This window comes from Dipodomys spectabilis, unplaced genomic scaffold (assembly GCF_019054845.1).
Source record: "Dipodomys spectabilis isolate Male_0828 unplaced genomic scaffold, ASM1905484v1 ptg000042l, whole genome shotgun sequence".
In the NCBI taxonomy this organism is placed as follows: domain Eukaryota; kingdom Metazoa; phylum Chordata; class Mammalia; order Rodentia; family Heteromyidae; genus Dipodomys; species Dipodomys spectabilis.
This window is the reverse complement of record NW_024870719.1, coordinates 1,523,693-1,543,529: the sequence shown is the minus strand read 5'-3', so window position 1 is coordinate 1,543,529 and position 19,837 is coordinate 1,523,693.

The following is a 19,837-nucleotide window of genomic DNA, read 5'->3' as shown; positions in this document are numbered from 1 at the left end:
AATGACAGGAAGGTTAAACAGCCACCGATGGCATAGTGGGCACCAGCAGGAGGAGGGAAAGCTATTGCAGAGGGTAAATAAGGATGCATATGGTCAAGGAGCTTATTTGCATATATGAAAACAGAACTAGGAAACCTGTTGAAATTATTTTAAGAAGGAGCAGGAGGAGAGGGGCAGTGATGGGAGCTGATTGTGATGCATTGTTTATACGTGTGACCCCTATTGTACAACTAATATATATTAATAAAAAGAAAAAAACATATGCCTTTATTAACTCCCTTCTTCCAAAAGAAATGTCTATTCAAATCTTTTGCCTATTTTTCTTTTTGTGCCAGTCCTGCCTGTGGCTTGAACTCCAGGCCTGGGGACTATCCTTGAGCATTTTTTTTGCCCAAGGCTAGTGCTCTACTATTTGAACTACAGGTCCACTTCTAACTTTTTGGTAGTTAATTGGAGATAAGAGTCTCACAGATTTGCTGCCCTGGCTGGCTTTGAACCACGATCCTCAGATCTCAGTCTGCTGAGGAACTAGCATTATAGTATGAGCCACCAGTACTTGGCTTCTTTTGCCTGTTTTTAATTAGATTAGTTGGCATTTACTATTGTGATGCACGAATAATTTATATATTTTGGATATTAATCCATTTCATATGTGTATTTTGCTAACATTTTCTCCTGAAGTTTGTCTCTTCACTGCATTGTTTCATTTGCTGTATCAAAATCTCACATTTGGTTTTTCACTTGTCTATTTTCTTTTGGAAATACTAGGTTTTGAACTCAGAGCCTTGAATTCGCTAGGTTGGCAGTCTACCACTTGAGCTATGCTTCTAGTCCTGCTTTTTTTGCTTATTATCTGGCAGATAGAGAAGGTAAATTTTCCTGCCTAGGTTGGCCTTGAATTGCAGTCTTCTAGCTCTCAACCTCCTAGGTAGCTAGGATTACAGGCATGAGCCATGGACATCTGACTTCCTACTTCTGTTTTTTGAGCTGTGCTGATAAGATCTTATACAAAAAAAAAGAAAAAAAATCCTAGCCCAGACAGATGTTAATAATAAAACATTTTCTCAATTTTTCTAGTACTTTAATAATTAGAAGTTTTACATTTAAGTACTTTTTAGTCTTCCCCCCTCCACCCCAACTACAAGACAATCTCATTGTATAGCACAGGCTAATTTCAAACTTGTAATCCTCTGGCCTCAGCTTTCTTTTTTTTTTTAATTAAGTTTTTTCGTTGTGAAAATACTGTACAGAGGGGTTACAATCACATGAGCAAGGTAATGAGTACATTTCTTATCAAGCATTGTTGCCTCCTCCTTTGTTTTTCCCCTACCATCCCTTCCTTCCCGTTTCTACAACTACATTCCTCCCTCCTTCCCCCCACCTAAATTGTAAAGTTTGTCTTGTACATCTCATTGTTGCAATGGGCCAATCTGTATCCCTATTTAAACAATTTGTTTTGTCCCTTCCTCTCCCCAAATTATACCAACATCAAATACATTGAAAATGGGTTATACTGTGGGGGAGGGACATACAAAGCAAAAAAATATCACATGGTATCTTATAAATACATTAGAAACAATAGTAAGAAAGAAAAAACCACTTGTGTCCTTACGTTGGGGTTAATTTCGCTTAATATCATCTTATCTTTTCTGCTTGTCTCAGACATATACTAGTTATTGCAAATAAGGGAAACCATAGGACCTATGTTTTTTTAGGCCTGGCTTACTTCACTTAATATAATTTTTTCCAAGTCTTTCCATTTCCTAACAAATGGGGCAATGTCATTCTTTCTGATGAAGGCATAGAATTCCATTGTGTATATATACCACATTTTCTTGATCCATTCATCTACTGAGGGGCATCTGGGTTGGTTTCATATCTTAGCTATGGTAAATAATGCTGCAATAAACATAGTTGTGCTGGTAGCTTTAGTATGGTCTTGTTTGTGATCATTTAGGTAAATGCCCAAAAGTGGGATTGCTGGGTCATGGGGGAGCTCTATGTGGAGTCTTTTGAGGAACCTCCACACTACTCTCCAAAGTGGTTGAACAAGTTTATACTCCCACCAACAATGCAGTAGGGTTCCCTTCTGTCCACATCCCCTCCAGCATCTGTTGTTATTAGAGTTCTTGATTATAGCCATTCTAACTGCTGTGAGGTGGTATCTCAATGTTGTTTTGATTTGCATTTCTTTGATGGCTGGAGAGGTTGAGCATTTCTTCATGTGTCTATTGGCCATCCTTCTTTCCTCTTCAGAGAAGTTTCTCTTTAAGTCTTTAGTTAGCCCACTTATTTATTGGGCAGTTGTTTCTTTGAAGATTTGTTGTTGGCACTTTGGAAAGCAGTATGGAGGTTCCTGAAAAGACTTCACATAGAGCTCCCCTATGACCCAGCAATCCCACTTTTGGGCATTTACCCAAATGTTTACAAACAAGACCACACTAAAGCTACCAGCACAACTATGTTTATTGCAGCATTATTTACCATAGCTAAGATATGAAACCAACCCAGATGCCCCTCAGTAGATGAATGGATCAAGAAAATGTGGTATATATACACAATGGAATTCTATGCCTCCATCAGAAAGAATGACATTGCCCCATTTGTTAGGAAATGGAAAAACTTGGAAAAAATTATATTAAGTGAAGTAAGCCAGGCCCAAAGAAACATAGGTCCCATGTTTTCCCTTATTTGCAATATCTAGTATATGTATGAGTCAAGCGGAAAAGGTCAGATAATGTGATGTTAGGAAAATGAACCCTTAGATATGTATTTTAATGCTTTTTTCTTTCATGCATGTGTTTCTAACGCATTTATAAGATTATTTCTTGGTTGCTTTGTATGTCCCTCCCCCACAGTATAACCCCTGCTTTCACTATATTTGATGTCAGTATAACTTGTGGAGGAGATGGGGAAAAACAAGTCGTTTAAGGATACAGGTGGACCTGTTGCAACAATGAGAAGTACAAGGTCATGCCGAAAACGAAAAAGAGCTTTACAATGTTGGTTGCGGGGAAGGGGGGGGGATGATTGGGTGGGGGGAAGGTAGGGGGGAGGTAGGGAAGGGATGTGAAGGGTAAACAAAGGAGGAAAAAATAAAAAAAAAGATTTGTTGGGGGATTTAATTTTTTGAGTTTCAGGTATATTTTAGACATGAGGCTCTTGTCCAGCCTTAGCTATCTGAATGCTGGGATTACACCTTGCTCATATTTACATTTTAAGGTGTTTTTTTTAATATCCAGTGATTGAGTGCTAATTTTGTTTATCTGCATAGGGAATATCCAGTTTCTCCAGCATAATTTATTGAAGAATGACTGTCCTTTATCAATTTTTGTACTTGGTGGCCTTGTGGAAAATCAGTTGTCTGTAGATGGATGGACTACTGGATTTCTAGACTGTACACTTGGTCTGTGTGCTGCTTTATGTCAGTGCCATGCTGTTGGAGTTCTTATTGCCTTGTTCAAAGTGTTCTACTTTGTCCTGGGGAATTTGCTTTTTGTGGAATAGACTTGCCTTTTGCTTCACATCCTGGCTACTCACCCCACTACTAATGCTTGAAGTTCTCTCTCTTCTCTGTTCTTCTAGAACTTTCTATCTGCAGCATCCTTGAGCCCTCCATACTCTTTTCCTGTGAGTGTCTACTGTTGCTCCCTGTATCTTCAACTAAAATCTAAAGATGACAAGAGGGGTATTGTTTGGAGGATTTGAAATTATGACAACAACGATACATAGTGGGGCATCAACAGAGGGTTAAGAAGAGAGAAAAGTGACCTGGAAAATGTATAGTTTCCCTATCCAGAAAACAGATGAATGGAGACAGGCACTGATGGCTCAGACCTGTAATCCTAGCTGAGGATCACAGTTCAGAGCCAGCCCAGAAAAGTCCATAAGACTCTATTTACAGTTAACCAGCAAAAACCCAGAAGTGGAGGTTTGGCACAAGTGGTAGAGCACTAACCTTGAGCCAAAAAAAAAGCTAAGGACAGTGCCCAGACCCTGAATTCAAGCCCAAGTATTCTTTCTCCCCCCCCCCCCCCACAACACACACACATACAATGAGACTGGTGGTGTGATATTAAATCGTAGCCTTCTACCATTCTACAATCTAGCAAGCATGAGGCCCTAAATTTAAACCCTGGTACAGAGAGTGAGAGAGAAGAGGAAGAGAGAAGAAAGAGGAGGAGGAGAAGGGAGGAGGAAAAAAAAGGAAGGGGAGGAGAGGGAAGGAAGGGGAGAAGGAGGGAGGAGGAGGGAAACTGGAGGAAGAGGGAGGAGGGCAGAGGAGGAGGGGAGACGGAAGGAAGAGGGAGGAGGAAGGAGGAAAAGGAGGGAAAAGAAAAGAAAATGGTGTCTCTTTCCCAGCATAGCTATAAAGATTAGGCCTAGGCCAGCATGTGAAGGTAGGGTTCCTGGCAGGTCTGTCTAAGACAACTTGCCACACTTCTCTGTGTCCTTCCTTCCATCTCCACAACACTTTGTTCCTAACACTATTTACCACAATGTCCATTTCTCTCTCTCTCTCTCTCTCTCTCTCTCTCTGTGCGTGTGTGTGTGTGTGTGTGTGTGTGTGTGTGTGTGTGTGTGTGAATACTTGGAAACTCTGAGGCCAGCAAGAACTGTTTGGTAAGGCCAGCAAGGTTTGGTAAGAGAGACAAGTCTCAGAAGAAGCTTTCTAGGAAACCACAGTTTGTGGTGAATGTCTTATTATATCACCATTTTAAACACATCAGTAACTTCCATTGCTTACCCCTGCTCTTGGCAAATGGAAGTTTTACTCTGAAAATTCTCAGGAAAGAGAATGAGAGGATAGATGGTATGTGAGTTAGAAGCAAAGAACTATCCCATTTTTCTGTATGGCAAATAAGTTCTCCCACCTCCATACAACAATTGTTTACCAAATAGTAAAAGAACCTGGTAGAAGAGAGTCTAAGCTATTAGCCGATTGGGTTTTGACCTGGCCATCTGAGTTCATGAATAAGTGGGTGAATGAATGAGATGTCAGCTATTCCCACACCAAACCATGAGAGGGGGAAAAAAAAAAACTCAAGTCATTAAGGGAAGTAAAAGTATGTGTGTTTGTGTGTGCACATGTGCATGGCAAGAATAATCTATGAGTCAAAATATTTGCACCTCTTTTTCAAAAAAAAAAAAAAAGTTAGGCCAGGCACCAGTGGCTCATGCTTACAATTCTAACTATTCAGGAGGTTGAGATCTGAGGATGTGGTTCAAAGCCAGTCCAGGAAAGAAAATCCATGGGACTCATCCAATTAACCACCAAAAAGCTGAGAGTGGAACTGTGGTTCAAATGATAGGAACATTATCCTTGAGCATAAAAGCTCAGGGATAGCACTCAGGCCTTGAGTTCAAGCCTCAGTAGTGACACACACACACACACACACACACACACACACACATTGTAAACTCTGCTTGCTTTTGATTTAGCTTAGTCCTTTACTTCTAACTGGTCTCATTATCTCTTATACTGTAAGTCCTTAAAATAAAAATTACACAAGCCAATTGTCCACAAACCCAGATTCTTTCCTTGTATTTCCCTTTCTGCCTTTGGCAAAAGTGAAGGCTGTTCTGGGTGATCACTGTCTTAGGAAAATGATTAAGGTGTCTATTTGTGCAGCTGGCTCCTGAATCTAGGCCCTGAAGCCTAGGTTCTGATAAACACAAGGGTTTTTGCCTCGGGTTGTACCATCCTGTTCCTTGTTCCCAAATGCTTCCCATAATTCGACAGCAAACAATGATCCTTTTCTTTTTCATGATCCCCTGTTTTGATGTGGAAAACCTAGCAAGATTGTGCTCTTAAAATGACTGTGCTCAGCAATCCTAAGGAAAAAGTGAGGTGATACCTCTTTGTAGGCTTTCTGAACTGCAATAAAACCCGAGTCATATAGGTAGTGGTCAGCCTTACAGTTGTACCAGGTGCTATATGGTTTTGTAGATTGAATTTTATTATTTGTGCCAGTCCTGGAGCTTGAACTCAGGATCTGAGCACTGTCCTTTAGTTTTTACTTAAGACTAGTGCTCTACCACTTCAGCCACCACTCTATTTCCAGCTTTTTGGTAGTTAATTGGAGATAAGAGTCTCACAGACTTTCCTTCCTGGGCTGACTTTGAACCACGATCCTCAGATCTCAGCATCCTGAATAGCTAGGATTATAGACATTGGCCACCAGTGCCTGGCTAAATTTTATTATTTGTAAGTTTGCAGTCACAAACTTAAAGGTCAGAGATCAAATTAGGAAAAATGTTTATTCATAAACTCATGGCCAGGGAAGCCATCAGCAAAGAGGTTAATATTAATAGTTAAGGAAGAGGGAGTAATTTCATTTATTTTGACTTTTAAAAATTGACCTATAGTCAGGTGTGGTGGCACCAGTCTATAATCCCAGGGTTTGGGATGTTGAAGTAGGATTACAAGTTTGAGGCAAGCCTGGATTATGTAGAGACTTTGTTCATATATATATATATATATATATATGAACAAAGTTTAAAACCAGTCAGGGCAGAAAAGTCAAACAGCAAAGTGCTAGACTGGAAGCATAGCTCAAATGATAGAACACCAAGTAAAAACATGAGGCTCTGACTTCAAACCCAAGTATAGGCATACATACCTACAAAATTATATTGACAAATAATTGTACAGAACAATGGGGAAAATGTGATATATATATATAATGTAAAGTGATCAAATCAGGGAAATGAACATCTCCATTTTTGTAAATGTTCATTGTTTCCTTTCACAGGAGCCTTAAAACTGTCTTCTTGTTCTTTATTAAAATGTAATAGTTACAATGTATAGCACTGTGTTGCAAACTAACCTTAGCTGTGCTGCAGAATACTAGAACTTATTCCTACACAGTTGACACTGGGAGGTGGGGGAAGTGGTTACTGGGGATTGGAAGGGCCTCATACTCCACCACCTGAGCCATACCTGCAACACCCCCTTTTTTTTGCCTAATGAATTTTTATTGGGCTACACCCATGATGATTAAATGGCTGAACAAATTAAACTGAGTTTGTCCAACACTTTTTTTGTGTTGGTTATTCACTGTGGGGTTTGGCTTCATTCTGGGGCTGGCCTGAACTGCAGTCCTCCTGTTTGTGCTTCCGAGTGTTCCTGGGAATGACAGTTTCATGCGATTGTACTTAGCCACTGTGCTTCCTGTGTAGTTGAGATAACAGGTATGAACCACCATGCTCAGCCATTGGTTGGGATGGAGTCTCTTGAACTTTTAAGTGTGTGATGGCCTCAAATCTCAATCTCCTGCTCTCTGCCTCCCAAATGCTAGAAATATAATTAGGTTTTAGAGAAACACATTCACCAGTGAACCTCTTCTCCGCTGACCCATTTCAAAGAGCTGCTTTATTTCATTGGGTGGAAAGGGGCTTCTCAGTGCTCTCTGCCTCCCCTTGCCCTAATTTCAAGTTCTATCTAAGACCATCTATAGAACTGAGACTCATTGCTAAAGAGAAATGCAGGGTTCTTTGTTTTTGGGTTTTGTTGTTGTTGTTGTTGTTTTGTCATAGGACTTGAACTCCTGGCCTGGGCACTATCCTTGGACTCTTTTGCTCAAGGGTAGGGCTCTACCACTTTGAGCCATAGCTCTACTTCTGTTTTTCTAGTGTTTAATTAAAGATAAGAGTCTCATGGACTTTCCTGTCTGGGCTGGTTTTGAACCATGATTCTCAGATCTCAGCCTCCTGAGTCGGATTACAGGCATGAGCCACCAGTGCCTGGCTTAAAAATACAAAACAACAACAATAAAAAAGAAAACCTCTGAAGTCAACAATAGATCAGTATTTTAAGGCAGGGTCCCCAGTGACTGACTGGTCAACTAGTTCCAGCACTACCTTAAGTAAGAAGGTGGAGTAAGAAGGGAAGTCCTCTATTTCTATCTGAGACAATTTACTGTGTTCTGTGTGCTCTTGGGGAAGAGAGCATGTGATATTGAGGGCCAAGGCCAGGCCCCTCCAGCCCTGAGAGAACAGGAAAGAATGAGAGCAGGAATGAATGGATGGGTCACCTTCAAGCTCCCTCCTCTTCTCCAGAGTGTACAACTTTAAAGCTCCCATCCCTGGAGAGACTCAACTTCTAAGAAGCTGTCCTCTTCATTATTCTTCACAATAAGAACTGCAACCTTCCTGCTGATGAGTTATTAGAACCAGCTAGTTATATGTCCTCTCTGAGCCTCAGTTTCCTTCTTTGTAAAACCTAGCTAATAATACTTACTTGTGAAATGGCTGTGAGGAATCAAATAATTTGATGCATGTTAAATGCTCTGAGTTCAGGCACACAGTCAGGTCTCAGTGCACCATTACTGCTGGTTATTGTGATAACGCCTTGCTTCAGGAAAAGTGTACATATGAGAAACAGGTCCTCTTTGTGTATACCAGCCACTTGGGTCTGGGGTGACAACTCAGTAGAAGGCCTATGCTGCCCCAGGGAGCTTTCTCAGACTCCCTTTTTCTCCAGCTTCTTCCAGTTTAACGCTTTTTAAATGGCAAGTCTTTTGAATGTGATGAAAGTCTACATACTAACAAAGCCACTGCTGCCAGCAAGGTCACCCACGGAGAGGCATCTGTGTCCTCTGGACCATGTGCATTTATTCTGGAGGCTTCTACTGCTATGCGGAGCTCCTGTAATGGTTGTCTGACAGCCTCTATCCAAGGCGAGCCCAGGAAGTTTGTTCAATTTGTGTCCCGATTTGGCAGACTGGTCCAGATGAGTTTTTCATTGGTGCTTCTGGTAACATCAGAATCTTTCACAGATCACTATGGCACATGGGAAGCCCTAGCTTTCTCCATCTAAGAGAGTACAAAGTCCCTGTCAGTCCTTGCTTTCTCCAAGGTGGGGGTGGGGTGGAGATGGAGTCACTAGCCTGAATCATCTTGGTTCTTTTGAGGCCTCTCAAAATGGAGCCTTTCAAGATGGCTTCTCTACATGGTTAGCAAAGTTGGTGCTGGCTCTGTGTGGGAGCTTCATCAGGGATGTCAGCAGAGATCTTCACTTTCCCTCTGGGCAGACTTCTCCACTGGGCTGCTCTGAGCATTCTGCATAGTCCAGGTGGTTGGGTTCCAAGAATTAGTGGTCTTCCAAGAAGAAATGAAAACTGCCAGCCTCTTAAGGCCCAGATCATTATCACTTCTGCCATGATGTGTTGGCCATTTACCAGGTGATGAACATTTAGGTTGATTCCTTGTCTTGGCTATCGTAAATAGTGTTGTTACAATGAACCCAGGAGTGTAGATAATAACTCTTTAACATATTGACTCTATCTCCTTTGGTTATATAGCCAATAATGGAATTGCTGGATTTGATGGTAGTTCTGTTTGCAATGTTTGGAGAAATATCTATACTGCTTTCCATAACTGTGATACTAATTTACATTCCTACCAGCAGTGTGTGTGGGCTCCCTTTTCTCCACATCCTCCACATCCTTGCTAGTACTTGTTATCACCTGTCTTTTTCATGTTTGCCTCTTAGAGCTTGGCTTGCTCCAAGACAAAGTTCATGAGTGGGTTGTGGCTGAGAGCCACAACAGCTACAGTGAATTCTCTAGAACAATAAGCTGGGGAGCCAAGTTGCACCTGTGTTAACATCCTGGCATCTTTTGGAAAATGAAAACAACGTCAACAAACTTGGGGAATAACATGAGATGACTTCAGTCTGGAGAACTGAGGGGTTCGTTGGTGGCATTATTGACAGAGCTGTTAGCCATGCTCAGGTGCATAGTTCTCCATCCTGCTGCCTCTGCTTCCTTCTTCCCTCTTTATCCTCCTGCCTGTCCCAAATGCTCCTCCAGAAGCCAGGAAGTTTCTCTGGAATGGTTGTTCCCTTGGGCAGGTGCAGGAGCAGGAGCAGGAATTTTGGTAGGGTCTGTAAAATTTACACTTCTTCCAAGACTTTTCCATTCCATTTTACCCCCCTAACCTCCTTTAGAGGCGTGTGTGTGTGTGTGTGTGTGTGTGTGTGTGTGTGTGTGTGTGTGTGTGTGTTGAATGCTTGTGCTCTACCACTTGAGCTACCCTTCCATTTCTGTCTTTTTGGTGATTAATTAGAGCTAAGAATCTCAAGGATTTGATTGGCCAGGCTGGCTTTAAACCATGATCCTCAGATAGCAGCCTCCTGAGCAGCTAAGATTACAGGGACGACAGGCAAGAACCACCAGTACCGGGCTTCTTTTAGAGTTTGCTTTGGCCATTTGGTTTTGCACAGTGAAGGAGAGGCTCTTGGCCTGATTCTATCACAGCACCTATTCAAGGAGCTGGGTCAACAGGGGTACAGAGGGCTTCTCTTTCTGAGTGAGTCCTTTGAGGGCCCACAGGAAGGCAGCCCTCCTCCTAAATACCCAGATACTCTGGAAAAGCTGCTAAGCCACAAGGCATACCCTATTTTTTTTTTTTTTTTAGCTCTGTCCTTCTTTCTATAAGATGCCAGTCTTCCTCAAAGTAATGGCCCCATGCTCTGTCTCCCAAATGGTGGGATGAGGCAGGCAGCACCATGAACAGCAAAAGAAACCTTAGAATTTCCAGCATCCAACCCAAAAACTCCACTGCGAAATAAAATCATCCCCAGCGCACTGCCTTTTTTGCCGGTGAAATTTTCAGTCAGCCACCAGAGGGTGCCCAGTGTTCTCAGAAAATGACCAAAACTTGAAGAATTAGAGGAGAAAACATTTCCAGTGCATGGAAGACCAAGACAAATAGAGCTTGCCCACCCGTGACTTAAACAAATACACTGGTCAGCATAATAGCCACGAGGCTGCAAGGGAAAAAGAATCAGGATGAGAGTAAAAGATATTATTGGAATTACCAGAATCTGCTCCTCAGTTGTTTCTGAGGGGTGTGTGTGTGTGTGTGTGTGTGTGTGTGTGTGTGTGTGTGTGTGTGTGTGTGTGTGTTTGTATTGGGGCTTGAACTCAGGGCCTGGGCCTGTCTCTTAGATTTTTTTGTTGTTGTTTTTCAAGGCTGGCACTTTACCACTTGAACCATAGCTCTAGTTCAAGCTTTTTGATGGCTAACTGGAGATAAAAGCCTCAGGGAATTTCCTGTCTGGACTTGCTTTAAAGCTTGAATTCCCAGATCTCAGCCTCCTGAGTAGGTATGCTTTTAAGGGTGAGCCACTGGGCTGGCTGCTTCTGAATATTAATTGGCAACAGGTCCAAGGAAGTGACTTTATTCCCAAGCAAAATTCCTTTTTCCATCCAACCCACATCTGTGTATACAAAGAAAATGCAAATAGATGTAAATATTAGTGAGAACAAAAGGCTTCTTGGAAGGTAAGGTTGCTGATAACTGAGGCTGCTACTTAAAAAAAAAATCTTACAATGCAAATGAAAGGACAGATTTTCTGAGCCACTGCACCATGGTTCCTGTATTTGGGCAAGGTCATAGAAAGAAGAAGCCATGGCTCTGAATAAAGGATTGTATAGAATGATCCAGAAATCAAAGGACAAGGTAGCAACCACCCTCTTTCAGCAGGGGCTGGCAAGCAGCTATGTCAGGCATTTGCCTACAAGTGTTTGTTGAGTGAATAAATATATAGGAAGAAACCTAGACTAAATTGGATACTGCCAGTGCTGGCTGGGAGCTTCTTCCCTGGGTGAGTTGAGAGCTGGGAATGGTGTGGATTGAAGAAGATAGATAATTTCCCCATGTTGTGTCAGCTTTGTATTACTGTGACTAAAGACCTGAAATAAGCCACCTGAAAGAAAGAAAGGTTTATCTGGATCACGTTTTCAGAGATTTCAGTCCATGGTCATTTGAGTCTGCGGTCTCTCAGCCAGTGGTGAGACAGAGCATCAAGGCAGCAGAGCTTGGAAAAGCAAAGTGTGTGTGTATGGAAACATAGAAGCGGGCTAAGAACAAAATATAACTGTCAAGGACACAATCCTAGAGACCTATTTGCCTACCTCTTTTTTTTTTTTTTTTAATTTAATTTTATTTTATTTGAGACATACTGTACAGAGGGGTTACAATTACATGGTCAGGATAATGCATACATTTCTTACCAAGCATTGCAGCCTCCTCCTTTGTTTACCCTTCACCTCCCTTCCCAGCCTCCCCCCTCCCCCCCACCCAATCATATCCCCCCACACACCCCCCCCCCGACATTGTAAAGCTGGTTTTGACATGACATTTTGTACTTCTCATTGTTGCAACAGGTCCACCTGAATCCTTAAACGACTTGTTTGTCCCCATCTCCTCCACATGTTATACTGACATCAAATATAGTGAAAGCAGGGGTTACACTGTGGGGGAGGGACATACAAAGCAACCAAGAAATAATCTTATAAATGCGTTAGAAACACATGCATGAAAGAAACAAAAACATTAAAATACATATTTGAGGGTTCGTTTTCCTAACATCACATTATCTGACTTTTTCCGCTTGACTCATACCTATACTAGATATTGCAAATAAGGGAAACCATGGGACCTATGTTTCTTTGGGCCTGGCTTACTTCACTTAATATAATTTTTTCCAAGCCTTTCCATTTCCTAACAAATGGGGCAATGTCATTCTTTCTGATGGAGGCATAGAATTCCATTGTGTATATATACCACATTTTCTTGATCCATTCATCTACTGAGGGGCATCTGGGTTGGTTCCATATCTTAGCTATGGTAAATAATGCTGCAATAAACATAGTTGTGCTGGTAGCTTTAGTGTGGCCTTGTTTGTGATCATTTGGGTAAATGCCCAAAAGTAGGATTGCTGGGTCATAGGGGAGTTCTATGTGAAGTCTTTTGAGGAACCTCCATACTGCTTTCCAAAGTGGTTGAACAAGTTTACATTCCCACCAACAATGAAGTAAGGTTCCTTTCTGTCCACATCCCCTCCAGCATCTGTTGTTGTTAGAGTTCTTGATTTTTGCTGTTCTAACTGGAGTGAGGTGATATCTCAATGTTGTTTTGATTTGCATTTCTTTTATGGCTAGGGATGTTGAACATTTCTTCATGTGTCTATTGGCCATCCTTCTTTCTTCTTCAGAGAAGCTTCTCTTTAAGTCTTTCGCCCACTTACTTATTGGGCAGTTGTTTCTTTGAGGATTTGTTGTTGGGTGGTTTAATTTTTTGAGTTCCAAGTATATTTTAGATATGAGACCCTTGTCTGTTGTATGGCTAGTAAAGATCTTCTCCCAGTCTGTGGGCTTTCTATTGATCTTGCTAGCTATGTCATTTGCCCTGCAGAAGCTCTGCAACCTTATACAATCCCATTTGTCCAACCTTTCTTTGATTTGTTGTGTTTCCGGGTCTCTATTCAGAAAATTTCGGCCTGAGCCAAGGAGACCTAGGGTTTCTCCTATTCCATCCTGTAATGTTTTCAGAGTGTCTGCTTTGAGTTCAAGGTCTTTGATCCATTTGGAGTTGATTCTGGTGCAGGGTGATATATAAGGATCTAGCTTTAGTTTTCTACATGTAGTTAACCAGTTTTGCCAGCACCATTTACTGAAGAGGCTGTCTGTCTTCCATTCTATTGTTTTAGCTCCCTTATCGAAGATTAGATGGCTATAGGTCTGTAGGTTCATTTCTGGGTTTTCAATTCTATTCCATTGGTCCTGAGGTCTGTTCTTATGCCAATACCAAGCTGTTTTGATTACTATGGCTTTATAGTAGAGTTTGAAATTTGGTATTGATATTCCTCCAGCAGCGTTCTTTCCGTTGAGGTGCCTACCTCTTAATGTCTCTACCACCTCTAATAGCCCATTCAGCTATGAACCCACCAATGGATTGCTACCTTGTAGATGGCTGAGAGCCCTCACGATCACCTTCCAAGGCCCCACCTCCGAGTACTTCTGCACCAGGGACCAAATCTTCAATGTGTGAGCCTTTGGGAAGCACTTTGTGTTCAAACCAGAACACATTTTCCATCTGGGTCATCTCTCCCTGAGATTGCTGTTATGAATGTGCCGAGCAGCAAAACGGATCATGTGGATTTTATCCTAATGGTGGTCAGTTCGAACATTCCATTTGTTTGTTTGTTTTTCTACTTATTCATAGGTTGCTGAATACATGATAGGGACCTTGGCCATTATTTGGGGGACCTTAGTCCCCTCTGGTCATTCTTGTATGACCTGGGGATGATGATGTAAAATGCTAGAGAAAAGAAGTAAGCACATTGCTGATGTTGGACAAGACCTTTAGCTTTCTACAAACTAGTCAGCATGGAACTGGGCTGAAGCACTGGGTTCTGGGTCATTGGGCCATTTATCTCTCTGGGTAAGTTTAGGTGTGTGTGTGTGTGTGTGTGTGTGTGTAAGTTTGAGGATGAGTTTCAGTGACAGCTTACTCTTGCACAAGGATCCACCATTTACACAGTCATTTGCAACCTAGTGCCTCCCCCACTGGTACATACAAAAAAGGGAAGAGATGATTTATGTTTAAATTTAGGAAAAGCTGTAGTTTGGAGATAGAAATTGTTATTCTTAGGTTTCCAACTCATTATGGAAGGAATTATGCTGTCCATGCTTTGCAGGGTATAACATGGTCTCTCAACATGCTCTCTTTCCAGTATTTTCCCTTGGGGAGACCTTAGTGATTCTTTGGGGAACACAGTCTTCAGATAAACCAAGAAGGGTTCTTTACCTAGAAGAAAGGGAGTAGTTGTAAAATTTGTCCTGTTTCCGTCTTCTCCTGACCGTAGCTAAGTCTGCCTATCTGACAGATACTGCAATGAGCATCTTTCCCCACTAGAATTTTAGTTTCCTGGGTTTGAACTCCTTAATTCCTGGGCTCCCTCATACACTGCCAGCATTGTTGAGGGGGTGGTGACGTCTACTTCTGGCCCTGATTTCAGACAGGTCTTGGCACAGCCCTGTGTATTCAGGGAAGGTTAGAGCAAGACACTTACAATTTTTAATATGTTTTTAAATTGTAAAAATAGTGTACAGAAGGGTTACAGTTCCATGAGTAAGATAATGAGTATATATCCTATCGAGCATTGTTACCCCCTCCTTTGTTTTTCCTGCTACCATCACTTCCCTCCCCACCTCCCCAACTCCTCCCTCCCTCCCCACCACAAGTTGTAAAGTGGGCAAGGCACTTATTTTTGTCTTCAGGGGCTTGACAGTCTGGTGAATGAGGATAATACATAACCAGATCCCAGCACGTCTGAGCTTGGGCCTCTGCTGGATAGTCTGCCCCTCACTATAAAAGGGATTTTCCTGTATTATTCCTCTGGTCCTCCTTATAAACCCAGGCTTATTTCATTTATTTCAGCATTCCACGCAGAAAGGAGAAGCTAAATGCATTCTTGCAGAAGGTTAGGTAAAGTATGGTTGTGAGCTATCCCAGGGAAAATAAAGTCATATGGCATAGACAAGAGAAAAAAACAAAACCCTTATTTCTACTGGATCTCTGACTACCCCCAAAAAGTTGCTTTGGGGAAACATAAAATTTAAAAATAATATCCTGAAGCAGTTGGCTTCACTTAAGTTTTTAAGGATCAAAATAGTGTCACTGACGCAAGTGGAATAAAATAGGTAGAAAATAAAGTACTGAATCCTTCATATATACACATTCCATGTCTGCAGAGTCTACCAACCATGCATGGAAAATATTTGAACAAAAATTGTGTGAAGGGCTAGGAATGTGGCTTAGTGGTAGAGTGCTTGCCTAGCATGCATGAAGTCCTGGGTTTGATTCCACAGTACCACATAAACAGAGAAAAGCCAGAAGTGGAGCTGTGGTTCAAGTGGTAGAGTGCTAGCATTGAGCAAAAGAAGTTCAGGGACAGAGCCCAGGCCCTGAGTTTAAGCCCCAGGACTGGCACAAAAACATTGTGTGAAGGTGGCAAAATGACACTCAGTGAAGGAAGGGTGGTAGGAGCGGGGAAATGGAGAGTACATGGGGGGGGCAATCTGATTAAAGTACAGTATGTACTGTGGTATGTGTAAAATAACACAGTGAAAACCCTTTGCCTAATTAGCATGCACTTACAAAATGAAGGACAGGCATATAGAACATATCCTGTCTGGGATGTGGGTACAAAAGGAGGAAGGAAGGTGAATATGACCAAACTACTTTATGTAAGTGTGTAAAAATCGGAGAGTAAAGCTTGTTGAAATTGGTTTGAAAAGGAAGAGAAGAATGAGGGAGAGAGACACACAGAGAGAGTCTAGGGAGTGTCTGATCAAGGTACACTGTATACATACATGGAAATGTCAAATGAGATCCCTCTTGAGCAACTAACGCTAATTTTAAAAAAGTGGGAAAAATACAAAGACAAGTTTAAAAACGTTATGTCTATACTGAACATCTATAGACTTTTGTTCTTGTCATTCTTCCCTAAACAAGACAGCATAACAGGTATTTATTTGCATTGTGTTGGGTATTAGAAGAAACTTAAATATGATTTAAAGTATATGGGAAAATGACTCAAGCCTGTTAGCTACTCAGGAGGCTGAGATCAAGAATTGTGGTTTGAAGCCAGCTTGGGTAGAAAAGTCTGTGAGGCTTTTATCTCTAATAAATCAACAAGAAACCAGAAAGGAACCTATGGCTCAGTTACTAGAGTGCTAGCCTTGAACAAAAAAGCTAGGAGACAGCACAAGACTCTCAATTCAAGAAAGAAAGGATCAAAGGAAAGGAAAGGAAAGGAAGGAAGGAAGGAAGAAAGGACAATGTAGGAAGGAAGGAAAGGAGGAAAGAAGAGAAAGAAGGAAAGGGAGGCTATAGGAAGGAAGGAAGGGAAAGAAGGAAAGAAGAGGCAGAAAATGTGTAGCTTATTTGCAAATATAATACCAAAAGGGACTTGGTAAATATTGGAAGAAGAGAATCTTTTTTAATATTATTATTATTTATTTTTTTATTGTGAAAATACTGTACAGAGGGGTTACAATTACATGAGCATGATAATGAGTACATTTCTTATCAAGCATTGTAGCCTCCTCCTTTGTTTCCTCTTCCCATCCCTTCCCATCCTCCCTCTGCCTCTCCCACCCAATCCTCTCCACCCTCCTTCCCTCCCCCCCCCCCACAAAGTTGTAAAGTTTGTTTTCCACATACCAACTGTACATCTCAATGGGTCCACCTATATCCCTATTTAAACGATTTGTTTTTCCCCTTCCCCTCCACAAATTATACCAACATCAAATACACTGAAAGCAGGGGTTGTACTGTGGGGGAGGGACATATATAGCAACAAAGAAATAATCTTATAAATGTGTTAGAAACAATAGCATAAAAGAAACAAACATTTGAATACATATCTTAGGGTTCATTTCCCTAACATCAACTCATCTGACCTTTTCTGCTTGACTCAGACATATACTAGTTATTGCAAATAAGGGAAACCATGGGACCTATGTTTCTTTGGGCCTGGCTTACTTCACTTAATATAATTTTTTCCAAGCCTTTCCATTGGAAGAAGAGATTCTTGAAACCAATCCCTGTTGGGTCAGGAAGGACTACTATTAAAGGGATTTAGTACATAACAAAAAAAATGTCACTTTATGGATGTATGGTTCAAGTGGTAGAGTAAAAAAGCCAAGTGAGAGCAGGAGGCCCCTGAGTTCAAGTGCTAGAACTTGCTTCAAATCAGTGGCAAAACAGTTTTGTGTGTGTGTTTTTAATTGATGATGATTGGACAGAAGGGTAGCTAGCTGTAACAGTAGAGAAGGAGCCACACTTCACACATACGCAAATAGATTGCAGATGGGGGAGTCAGAGATGTTAAATATAAAAATGTAAAACCAGGAGAATATGAAAAGGAATCATGAAAGTTTTATGTTGTAATTTATAGCTGAAAAATCTGCTAAAACACAACACAAATCACAACAGTCATAAAATAAAAGATTTTTTTTTTTTTAAAGTCTGCATGCTGTTGGGCTCTGCCAATTGCTGCCTATAGTCCTAGCTACTCAGGAGGCTGGGAAGGAAAGCCCATGAGACTCTTATCTCCAGAAAACTGGAAGTGGAGCTGTGGTTCAAAATGGTAGAACATTAGCCTCAAGCAAAAAGAGCTCTGCAACAGAGCCTAGGCCCTGAGTTCAAGCCCCATGACTGACAAAGAAAAGTACATGTACCATAAAGCAGAGTTTATAGTCAGTAATAACTTATGAAATATATTTGCAGTTGATTGCTATATAATCAATAATGAAAAGATCAACAACCCAGGAGCAAAATGGGAACTGGATATTGTATCAGGTGATATGTGTTGGCAATTCAGCAATGACTATCAAAATTGCAAATACACGTACTCTATGATTTGGAAATTTTGCTTATAGTAATTGCTTATATAAGAATAGCTATAATGGTTACATTAATACAATTCTATTAAATTACAGACACACTCCAATATGTGGAAATCACTTATGAATAAGGCTAATCATTGCAGCATTGTTTGTAGTATCAAAAATTGGAAATAATGCACATGATCATCAGTGGAAAAATGGTTATGCAAATGATGCTATGTGAAAGCAATAGATCACTATTCACTATAAAAGATTATGGACTTCTTTGTGTACTGGTAGAGAATGATCTCTAGATTAGTAAGTGAAGAAATGAAGATATAGAATATAATAATAAATTACCATTGTGTAGATTAAAGATGATGAATAATGCCTTACCTAAATTCATTTACATATTTCTGTGGAGGAAAAGCAGGAAGCAAGTGATAATGGCCTCTAGAGGAGTTGCTCAGTGGAGTGACTGAAGCGTGTGGGTGGCAGGGACACTTCACTGTATATAATTATACCTCCCTTGCTGTCCTTTGGATTAGGCAGAATGAGAATATAGTCCCTATTTCAATTTCTCAATATATAAATTACAGTCTGAGTGCTGGTAGCTCACACCTATAATCCTAGCTACTCAAGAGGCTAAGATCTGAGGATCTCGGTTCAAAGCCATCCTGAGCAAGAAAGTCCATGAGACTCTTACCTCCCAGTGGTACAGCATTAGCCTTGAGAATAAATGATCAGGGTCAGTACCAAGTCCCTTAGCTCAAGTCTCCGGATTGGCACACATACATAAAAAATAAAACAAAAAGTAAAAAATAAAATTACATTTTATCTGGGTGCCAGTGGCTCATGCCTGTAGTCCTAGCTACTCAGGAGGATGAGATCTGAGGATAGTGATTCAAATCCAGCCCTGGCAGAAAAGTCTTTGAGACTCTTATCTTCCACCACAAAACTGGAAGTAGAGCTGTGGCTTGAAATGGTAGAACACTAGCCTTGAGTGAAAGAACCCAGGGACAGCACCCAAGTCCTGAGTTCAAACCCCATGAACAACAACAAAAAATTACACTTTGAAATTTGAAATATTTTGAAAGCTAGTATAAGAACTAAAACACCCTCACTACTTGAAACATGAAATCTAGCTAGGCTTTGTGACCTATGCCTTTAATCTCAGCTACTTTAGAAGCTGAGGCAGAAAAATGATGACTTCTAGGGCAGCCTGGGTAACATAGCAAGACCCTGTCTCAGAAAGAAAGAAAAAAAATAACAAAAAACTAAACATGAGAAAGTGAGAATCTGATTTCACAAATGCTGCATGCTCCTATCCAGGATTAGCATTTTCTACCTCTACCAATCTCAGGTAGACAAGGACTTGATTGTCAACTCTTTGCCCCTCCCCACTTCCCATCTTCCCCTCCTCTAAAGTCAAGGCTGTCTACCAGACTTTGCCTCTATTCTCTCTTCTTTCTTCATTATACCCTGGATGATCCAGACAGACACCAAGCTAAGGGTATTATTTGAGGTGAGGTACCCCTGGTGTGTTCCCATGATTGTCTGTCTGAAGTGTGGAAAGAATAGTTGAGTCATGTAAACTTGGAAACTGACTTAACGCAGAAGAAAATGAAGCAGTTTACGGTAGGAAGCTT